This window comes from Hippocampus zosterae, chromosome 2, assembly GCF_025434085.1.
Source record: "Hippocampus zosterae strain Florida chromosome 2, ASM2543408v3, whole genome shotgun sequence".
Lineage (NCBI taxonomy): Eukaryota > Metazoa > Chordata > Actinopteri > Syngnathiformes > Syngnathidae > Hippocampus > Hippocampus zosterae.
In genome coordinates, this window is record NC_067452.1 from 16753784 (window position 1) to 16764200 (window position 10417).

Here is a 10417-nt window from a genome sequence, read left to right on the forward strand (position 1 = left end):
GTGGACTTCTACAGCGCGCTTGTTGTTTTGTTTCTGGTGTATTTATAGAGCAACGTAACATCCGCTTGTGATGTGTGCCGCGTTAATCTTGCGAGAAAAATTTCAATCCCGTTAAAATTCATTTAAATTAATGCCAATAAAAACGCGCTAAACTGACAGCTCTAATATATATATATATATCTATATATATATTGTGCGGCGTCCCGCACGCGGTCTGTCCTTTCGTCTGTCCCTTTTCAAAACGTACCTACTTCACCGCGCCGCTGTGCGCCGCCACTGCGCCGCTCAGGCAGTGGCTCACTACGATCGCGCGGGCATCTTAGCGAAAAAATGTTGTCTACCCACAAGCATTGCAATGAAATTGTTAGTTATTTAGTAGAGCTAACCATCTCTTTATTTTCGCAACAAGCAATGAAGATGAACAAAAAGTTGAACCAAGCAACAACACTTTTGTGGGCCAAAGGCCCACCTTACCAGCCTTCCGCAGGAACTAGCTGATGAGCCGCCCGGAGGTGAACCAGCTAGTGTGTGTGTGTGTGTGTGTGTGTATATATATATATATATTGTAATATCTGTTTCTTGTATTTGTGTGACATCATAGGGAGGGGAGGAGCCAGGTTGGGGGGAATATTGGCTCCGGGAGTTAGTCTGAGTGTGGAGCGCGTGGGCGTGAGTTGTGGCGAACAGCAACTCCTTGAATGCGTGTGTTTATTACTTATTTTGTTATTAAAAATGATTAAGAGTATCAGCGACTGCGAGCATCCTTCTCTCCGCTACTGAGGGGCATTACATTGGTGTCAGAAGTTTTGGATTCACCCGTCGCACTCCTGTTTTTGCGTAAGGATGTTCGGCGACTCCGTTACTCGGCGGAAGGTGAAGGAAGAGGCCGTTCCGTGCGGCGATCCCGTTACCCGGCGGACGGTAAAGGATGAAGCCGTACCATGCGTGATTGATATGCCTGAGTCGAGTTGCAACGGGCGCGGTCGCCATGAAGCTGTTGATTCGCGCCAAAATGAGCGCGGGCCCGCCAAAACGGAGTTACGCCATGACGTAGCGGCAGGTGCCGCCGCCATCGCAACGGACGTAAACATGCATGGCAGCGCCCTTGGGCTCGCGTGGCCCTCCATGAAAGCTCTTAAATTCTCCAGGAAAAGGAGTTCGGAGGCTTATAGAGCACAGTTCGAGTTGGTGGCGGACTCAGCGGGTTGGTCGGACAAGGTGAAAGCGGTGCAGTTAGCACTTTCGCTGACGGAGGAGGCTACATCCTGTCTGCTGCTGTTGAGCCCCGGATAGAGACTCGATTACAACGCCCTGGTGGGTGCTTTGCAGAGGCGCTTTGGGGAGTTTAATTTGAGGGACTCTTTGCGCTGTGAGTTCAAGCAGCGTGATCAACATCACGATGAGCCACTCCGTTGTCTTGCTCATGAGATCGAGAGCCTGGGTCGGCGCGCATATGCTGGAATGCGAAATGAGATCCAAAATGAACTGATACGCGATCAGTTCATCCAAGCTCTCAGACCGGATGAGCTGCGCCTGCACGTCCAGCTTGCCCACCCGGCAGCCCTGGGAGAGGCACTCTCTTTCGCTACAGAGTGGGAGATTGCAACCAAGGGGGTGCTACAGACATCCGCCTGCCCCGTTTTGGCCACCTCGTTGTCGGAAGTGGAGGAGCCCAGGCCAGCATGGTTGGAGGAGCTGGTGTGCGCAATAAAGACTCGCCCAGCACAGCAGGAGGAAGGAAGCGGACATCGTGCATGCCCCGCTGTCTGCTGGGGTTGTGGACAGCCAGGTCATCTGCTGCGGCGCTGCCCAAAGTTGTTGAACCAGCAGGGAAACGGAAAAGGGTCCGTGTAGCGCCGACAACGCGAACCCCTTCAGTTGTTAACCGGGAACTGCAACCTGCATTCGGAGAGAAAGCTATAACGGTGGGCTGGACGGATGTCGGGGACCCCAGTCATGTTCGTGTGCAGATTGGGGACGTTTCCTGTACAGCCCTAGTGGACACTGGGTCTTCAGCCACAATTGTGAGGCCTGACGTTGTTCCAGTAGGGACCGTCTTAACATCGACCTTTACAAAACTGAGGACAGTCACCGGTGAAACAGCCGAGATGAGAGGCAAAGGGACATTTTTGTTCATCCTGGGGGGGTCTGTCGACAACCCACTCAGCTTGGGTAGCTGATGTGAGTGATCCCTGTATTCTTGGACGGGACTTTTTAAAAGCTGCGAAATGTGTGGTGGACTTGGGAGCTGGGGTGCTCACCCTGCTGAGTGGTCAGCATGTAGGGCTGATCCTGGCGTCGAAGCAGCGTACTCCGGGGGTGGCCGTCAACAATGCAGACCCTGCAGCGGAGAACACAGATGTGCGGATGACCGGACCCAGCCTGTCCTCGACAGTCGACTGTAGATCGGGTAGAGTCCGCTCGCACCGAGATGGACTGCTCACTGGCGGGGCCAATGACATCCAGCCCAGCCACGCCAGTGGAGTTAACCCCGGGTCGGCCAACAGAGAACCGGACTGGGGCTATCAGGTCCATTTGGGAGAAGAACTGTGACGGCTTGGATGTCGAGCAGCGCCAGCAACTGTGGCAGTTGCTGTGGGAATTTGAGAACATCTTTGCCCTCAGTGAGAATGAGGTGGGCCTCACTCACTTGAAGACAACCAACCCTTCCTCTGGTTGCCGGATTGTCAGGAGGCGTTCTGCAGCCTAAAAAGAGCCCTCATGAATGCTCCTGTTCCCACCCCGCCAGATCCAGCCTTACCTTTTGTGCTGGACACAGACGCAAGTAATGTCGGCATGGGGGCGGTGTTGTCTCAGGTGGGGCCGGAAGGTGAGCGAGTGGTGGTCTATTTCAGCCGCACTTTCAACAAGAGTGAACGACGCTACTGTGTTAGCAGACGTGAACTGCTAGCAGTTGTTTTGGCTACACTCCATTTCAAGTACTACCTGTGTGGCGTGCCTTTCACCATCAGGACAGATCACGCTGCACTACAGTGGCTGATGTCATTCAAGGAACCAGAAGGCCAAGTAGCACGGTGGCTGGAGGAGCTGCAGGCGTTCCACTTCACTGTGGTACATCGGGCTGGGGCTCAACACGCCAACGCTGACGCCCTTTCCCGGCGGCCATGTTCTGTTCGTGGCTGCAGCTACTGCGACCGGCGGGATGCCAGGGAGTTGGAGCTGCGTGGGGAAGTGACTGCTGTTGGACCGTCATGCTGCACCTTGGAGGCTGTGGACACTACAGAGTGGGCTGCCAAGCAGGAAGAGGACCGTGATCTCAACCCTGTGCGACAGTGGGTCCAGAGTGGCAGGAGGCCACCCTGGGAAGGAGTAATGGGACTCTCCGCTGCCACCAAAGGGTTTTGGAGCAAGTTTGCTGTGTTACGCATGAAGGACGGCATGTTGCAGCTTGCCTGGAAGGAACCAGCCACCGGGGAGGAGAGATGGCAGGTGGTAGTGCCCGGAGCTCTTAAAGAGATGGTGCTGAGAGCATGCCATGGGAGCACCGGCTCAGGACACTTTGGCAGCACCAAGACCCTCCGACGGCTGCGCCAAGGGTTCTATTGGGGTCAGCATCGACGGGACGTAGAGGACTTCTGCCGGCGCTGTGACGAGTGTGCGGCCTACAAGGGACCTCAAGACCAATCGCACGCACCGCTTCAGCAACAGAGGCTTGGGGCGCCCATGGAGAGGGTTGCTATGGACATTATGGGCCCTTTCCCCGTGACGGACATAGGGAACCGTTACGTGCTATGTGCGATGGACTATTTTACTAAGTGGCCCGAGGCATACGCACTGCCAGACCAAGAGGCGGAGACAGTGGCGGATGCGCTGCTGGAGGGCATGTTCTGTCGGTTTGGGACTGCAGATATCCTCCACAGTGACCAAGGTAGAAATTTCGAGTCCAAAGTCTTTGCTGCTCTTTGTAAACGCCTGGACATGCAGAAAACATGCACCACACCTTTGCATCCGCAGTGCGATGGTCTTGTGGAACGATTTAACCGCACCATGCAGCAGCAGCTCGCCATCCTCACCTCCAAACACCAACGTGATTGGGACCAGCACATTCCGCTGGTACTGATGGCTTATCGTTCAGCGGTCCAAAGTTCCAGGAGCTGTACTCCTGCTCTGCTGATGTTGGGCCGGGAAATTCGGACACCGGCAGAGATGGCGTTTGGAAGACCTCCCGGCAGCTCAGATGACCAGCTGGAGAAAGTGTGTGTGTGTGTGGATGCTCATAAATCACATCAATTTAAAGTATTATATATATATATATACCCCCTCTTATTATATATATATATATATATATATATATATAGATATAGATATAGATATAGATATAGATATAGATATAGATATAGATATAATCGTAAATAATTGTGTGTTATCGTCTGATGTCTGGCTGAATTTGTACTGGAAACAGAGAAAGTATGAACAGAAAACGGTAATAAGAGGGCATGAATGATTTGATGTGAAATAGTACTACTTTATTTCCCCCCCCTGAGCACTTCTCCCACCACCCTAACCCCAGCTCTCACCACTCCCTAGCATCCAGAAAAAAATATTGAAACTATGCAGTAATGTTATTGTCTCAGTTACTTGTGAAACACATTGTAAGAAGTTCTGGGAAATGTCTAAATTATATCCCGGGTTTCCTTCCTTGAGAGTGGTTTCAGTCTGTCCGTCTGACACCTGGATACATTGATATATCTTAGCCACAAGGCGGTGTTGTTCCCATGTTCATTTTAATTACTGTATATTAAAAAATTAAAACGGTACAAATTCAAAATTACAAAATTATGATATCTCAAAATTGGTAGTATTGGCGCCTGACTGTCACATATTTATTACCTCATCTATTAGAGAATATGTGAATGTAAAAATGAGAGGTATTTTATTTACAAAGTGACTAAAATATCTATCCATGATAGATATGAAATGACTCCACACTCCTATTAAAGTGTCCACACTCCTATTTTTGTGATATAGAAGAATAAGGCGAAGAGAAATCCATTTTCACCATGAATGTGACCTGTAACTGCATAGATTCATTCACAAAAAAATCTTTTGGAGAGATGATGTAAAAAATAGACAACTAAAATCATGTAATTCCACAAGTGGGCACATATTTAAAAAACTGGAACTTGTCGGCACACAACAGTCAACATTTAAATCCCTCTGATTAACTCTAATTAAACAATCCTGCCATACAGGACAAGCCGAGGAGCTTCCGCAGCATCTCCCATTTGAACAAGAGTGTGTAGACTTTTATACCCATTGAATCCTGCAAAAATTGATTCTTTCTCCCAAATCTTCAAAGTGTAGTCATATTTGGAGAATAAAAACCACAATACTGTTGAATGAGATAGTGTGTCTAAATATTTAACTGGCACTGTACTTTCACCATCTTCGTGTTAATGTTCATACTTTCCTGCTCTAGTCCTTCACACTTATTTCAAGAGGTACTTCATGTTGGAGTTCAGTGTCAGACCATCCTGAGTCATCATCATTATCTTCATCACCATCATCGTCATCATCATCCTGGTAGTCAATCTCATGGGTGACATAAGAGCCCTTATGTCTGGAGCGGCGCCACAGCACGAATGCCATCAGACAGATGAGGATTAGTGTCGCACAGATGACACCTACAAGAGGAAAGACACAACCATACAGTACAATACTGAAATCCATGCATTTTACTTCCATTAGCAAAAACAAAAGTTTAATTAACAAAATCATAAATCCTGTCTGGCATGTGACGTAACTCTGCAAGATAGCGGCTATGCAAGAATAAGGACTGTGATGCTATGGGAGTGGTCAAAGCCGACTTCAATCACGACCAATCAAAGTGTCTCCTTTCGTTCAGTTTAAATTAGGTGCACTCATAGTTTCAACATAACAGAAGCACATGTACGGTGCGAAGTGGGCATTGGAGTAAATTAAGATTGACTCTTTGTCATCAAATTGTTACTACACCATAGACACACCCTCACTGCGATGGAACGGCCATCTTGACAGAGACTGGTCTGCCAAATTGACAAACGACTTGCCTTGACATGAGAATAAGGATACAGCTGTGAAAATAGAGCCCTTACTGTTAAACTCTCACCTCCAATCAAGGCCCCAATGATTCCGCCTTCCACATTGAAGTCTTGAAAAGAAAAAAAAAAACCACAAATTGAAGTATAAAATTGGTGAATCATTCCTGGTCTGACTCCCAGTTCTTCCTCTCAGTTAAGGAGAAACTTTGCAGCCCGAGGTATTTTCTAGAGCAGCAATTCTTCTAAACAGATCCCCGGAGAAAAAAAAAGACACATCACCAACACAAATGTCCCAAAAAGTAGACACAAAAATTAATTATGTACCTATACGAATACAGTGGTACCTCAACTTCCTCTATGAATGACTTGACTTGTACTTTTTTCGAGACATGAGCCTCAGAGAGCTTTTTTTTTTTTTGTCCTGGGATGTAAGCAAAAAAAAAAAAAAAAAGTTACAGGCACTAAATGGTGGCATTGAACTTCATCCCGATGAGCAGATTTTTTTCAAAGAAGATGCCAGGTTTTTTATTCCAGCCATTTATTGCCATTCCACGTTGAAATTTAACAATTTAACAATTTAAAAAAGACAATTACATGTGTAATTTTTTCAAACTACCAAGTTTGATCGCTTAATGCTTACGCAAAGCAATTATATCAGCTAACAAAATTGGTATCAGTCTGTTTATTTATTTCTAAAATTATTTACGTTATATTTTTTTATCCTCTGAGTAAACCGTGTAAAATTTCTGCAGATACCGAATCACAGTTGTGAAACCGTTCTTTATTTAGTGTAATGTGTATTATACTACTGCGATTGGTTGGCAACCGATTCAGGGTGTCCCCCGCCTACTGCCCGGAGACAGCTGGGATAGGCTCCAGCACCCCCCGCGACCCTAGTGAGGATCAAGCGGCTCGGAAGATGAATGAATGAATGAATGTATTATACTGTCCCCTGGTGGCCCCGACATGCACTCCAGATGAAGCGCGAAGGCGTTGGGCTTTATAGCATGAAATCATGATGCGAAAACGTTATAATAATAATACATTTTATTTATAAGCGCCTTTCAAGACATTTTTTACATTAGATTTATAACTATGTTTTTATTAAGTGCAATACGATACAAGTGCGGCACTGAAACAGAATTTCCAATAATTGAACTGAGGCAGCTCTTTGAGATCCGAGCGTTTTGGGGAACGGAATGTAAATTAAACCCTTAAATCAAGGCACCACTGAATATTTAATGAGAGTCGAAACGAAATACGGTAATTGATTAAGTCACTTTGTGGAGGAAAAGTCTAAAATCTACACAGGAAGGACGAGGCCAAGAATTGAAACCGCAACCTGCTGGCTGTTCTTATCGTCACGGCAACAGACGCTGAACGAGGGAGTTGCTCCTTCACAGACTCTACTCTGATATAAGGCTGATAAATGAAGACACTCCCTCCTACTCAGCTTTAGTAGTGATGTCATCGTTATTTCAACACAGTGTATGACAAAAAGTTTATTTTTTTCTTATATGAAGTAGAGTACGTGTGACCTCTTGGTATATTTCCAAATAAATGAAATGTTAAAATTCTGCCAGGTGAGAAGAAGAAGCAGGAGTGCAGCAGGAGATGAGAACCCAGTGAAGGTGTTCAGTTACCGATAACAAAAGCTGTTGGTCTTTAAATAAAAGATCTCAACCGACTGAAAATGTCTCTTTCAGGAACTTTCATTCACATACCGGCCACAGTTTTGGTCATTGACGCCGGATGGTGGGTCGCGTCCAAGGGGGGAGGAGTTGGGAAAGCTCCCATTTCCACAGCAACCTGCACCAAAAAACAAACAAACAAAAATGTTCATTTTTGTTATTTCGACATTACTCTTGTTGTAATTCACTCATTACTAAGTTTGTAGTGCTAATAGGTAGGAAACACGGTAATTAACTTTAAATTTGAATAATCAGCATCACATCAATTTAATATTAAATGTTCATTCCACACTCTGTTGAATATCAATCGTTTCCTCACAATTTGTATGTGGCATGGGTGCAGCAGCTATGCAGCAACCTATCAAAAGTATGCACAATGTGACCAAAACTCACCAGCTAATGTCTGACAGCAGCGAATACAAGTGTATTTAGAAACACATGCACATCCGTGAAGATGGTTGTCGTGGCTCTGGCACTGGGTCCCCTCCCACCACACAAAAAACATCACACCCCACCCTCCTACGGAAGGTTGACAGTTGCTGTGCATTCATCTCAAGGTCATTGTCTCTTTGCCACACACATTTCTTTCCAAGAGAAATAAAAGAAGGGACAAAGTGTATGACTGGTTAGCACGTTCACCTCACATTGCAGAGGTTGTGGGTTCGATTCCGACCCTTGGTTTCCTGTGAGGAGTTTGCATGTTCTCTCTGTGCCTTGCGTTTTCTCTGGTTTCGTCCCACATTCTAAAATAAATGCATGGTAGATTGATTGAAAGCTCTAAATTGTCCCTCTGTCTTATTGTTGTTTGTCTATATGTGCCCTGTAATTGGCTGGCAACCAGTTCAGGGTGTACCCCACCTGCTTCCCGAGGACAGCTGGGAAAGGCTCAAACACAACTGCGACCTTCATGAGGTAATGCGGATTAGAATATGGATGAATGGATAATGAAAGTGTCATTCATCGAGGTTACTCGGCTGTCTGGTGTTGTAGTTGTCATGGCAATATGCATGTCATCAGGCTGGGAAATGCCTAATCAGCAGCAGGTATCCACCAGTAGTGAGAAGTACTTACTCCCAAATTCAGCCAGCAGGCCGAACTGAGTCTCTGAGGGGACTAGGTGAAGATGAGTTAAGTGTTGCTGTGGATTCTGCACTGGCTGACTGAAACAAGTTCTGAGGCGGAGCTTCACTTCATTAAATGGGCTCATATGCTGTTGTAACTAAAGTTGTGCAGCACTATCTTACGTGTTTAATATTGCCCGCTTGGCATCCATTGTAACCTGATCATCCTGGAAGAGGGGTTCCTCCATCTGTGACCAGTTCTTAAGGTTTTTGTAGGCAACTCTCAAAAGGCACTTGTGGTCACCAAAGAGGCCGAGTGCAGGGATGCTTTACCTTGCCAGGCGTGTCACTTGTCCAAGTGTGTAGAACGCTCATCCGTCCAAAGAGCCACATAATAATAAAAAGTCCAGTATGTTTTACTCGTGGGTTTGAATTGTGTTCCAAAGCGATGAATTGTGTGTGTGATTATCATGCCTCCACGCGTGTATATGTATGGTTAGCAAAAAGTAGGCCTTCCTCATTCACCCTCTGACAGTTCAAAAGAAAGAACACCTCCGCCAAGTAAACAGCTGATTTTACCACCTGTGCTGATGTACCACACCCACACCACGTGACAAGCATCCCGTTTACCAAGTGATTTATTAGAAAACACCTTCAATCCAATTAACATCTATACATGTTCAGTGTGTGACACAGAGCTGGCACCTACAATTATGAATGGGTTTTCTCTGAGTTTTTCCTTCCTGGAATGGAGAGACTCCACCAGGGGATGTTGGTGATTTCATAGAGGGCCCTGATAAGCCCTTTGAGACTCTTTTGTGATTAAAGGCTTTATGAATACACTTGATTTGACTTGACTTGGCACATGATGGTTCCTGTAAGAGTCAAAACGGATTAGGGACCATCAGTTGCAACTCTATTTTCTTGGGATTACCAGCAGAAAGTCCTGAAATTGTTCGAGGAGTTTAAATTTCAAAAGTCAACTTTAAGTATATGAATGAAATATAAATGACTCTCAGTAAAGCCAAAACCTGTCAAGTTGTTTTGATTGATTACCAGATATCAAAGAGATGATTGGCTCAGAAAAAGACCTAAAATCACTTCATCCAATTGTGCTGACGTGCTTTGTTGTCGCCTAATGAAATCTCTTGGAGATATTTTTTTGTCACCATGGCAATAGAGGATGTAGATTTCTCATGTGGCATATTCCCCGCCCTAATCCCATAATCCTTTGCAGCCCCCACTCTCACCCCGGATTAGAAACTCCTGGATCAGGGTGTCTAACCTGCACACACTCCCACCTGATGGCCCACATTTTAATTCCTCCTTCCAGGATGTACTAATTGGACAGACGGGAACTGAAAGGCCCACTAAGAGCAGCCTGCTCATGATCATCTTCCGTTCCTCGACAACAACAAAAAAACAACCCACAATGTATTAAAGCATAAGAATATAATGCCTAAAGTATTTAACTCTTCTTTATTTACTTATCAATGACACTGGACCGCAGCCTCCAATTCAGTCAGTTTCAATTATTTTTTTCTCACAAATCTATACTACTGTTAGTACACGTGTGTGCACGTGTTATTTGGACAAATTACTCACAGATCTAAAGTAGTAAAGA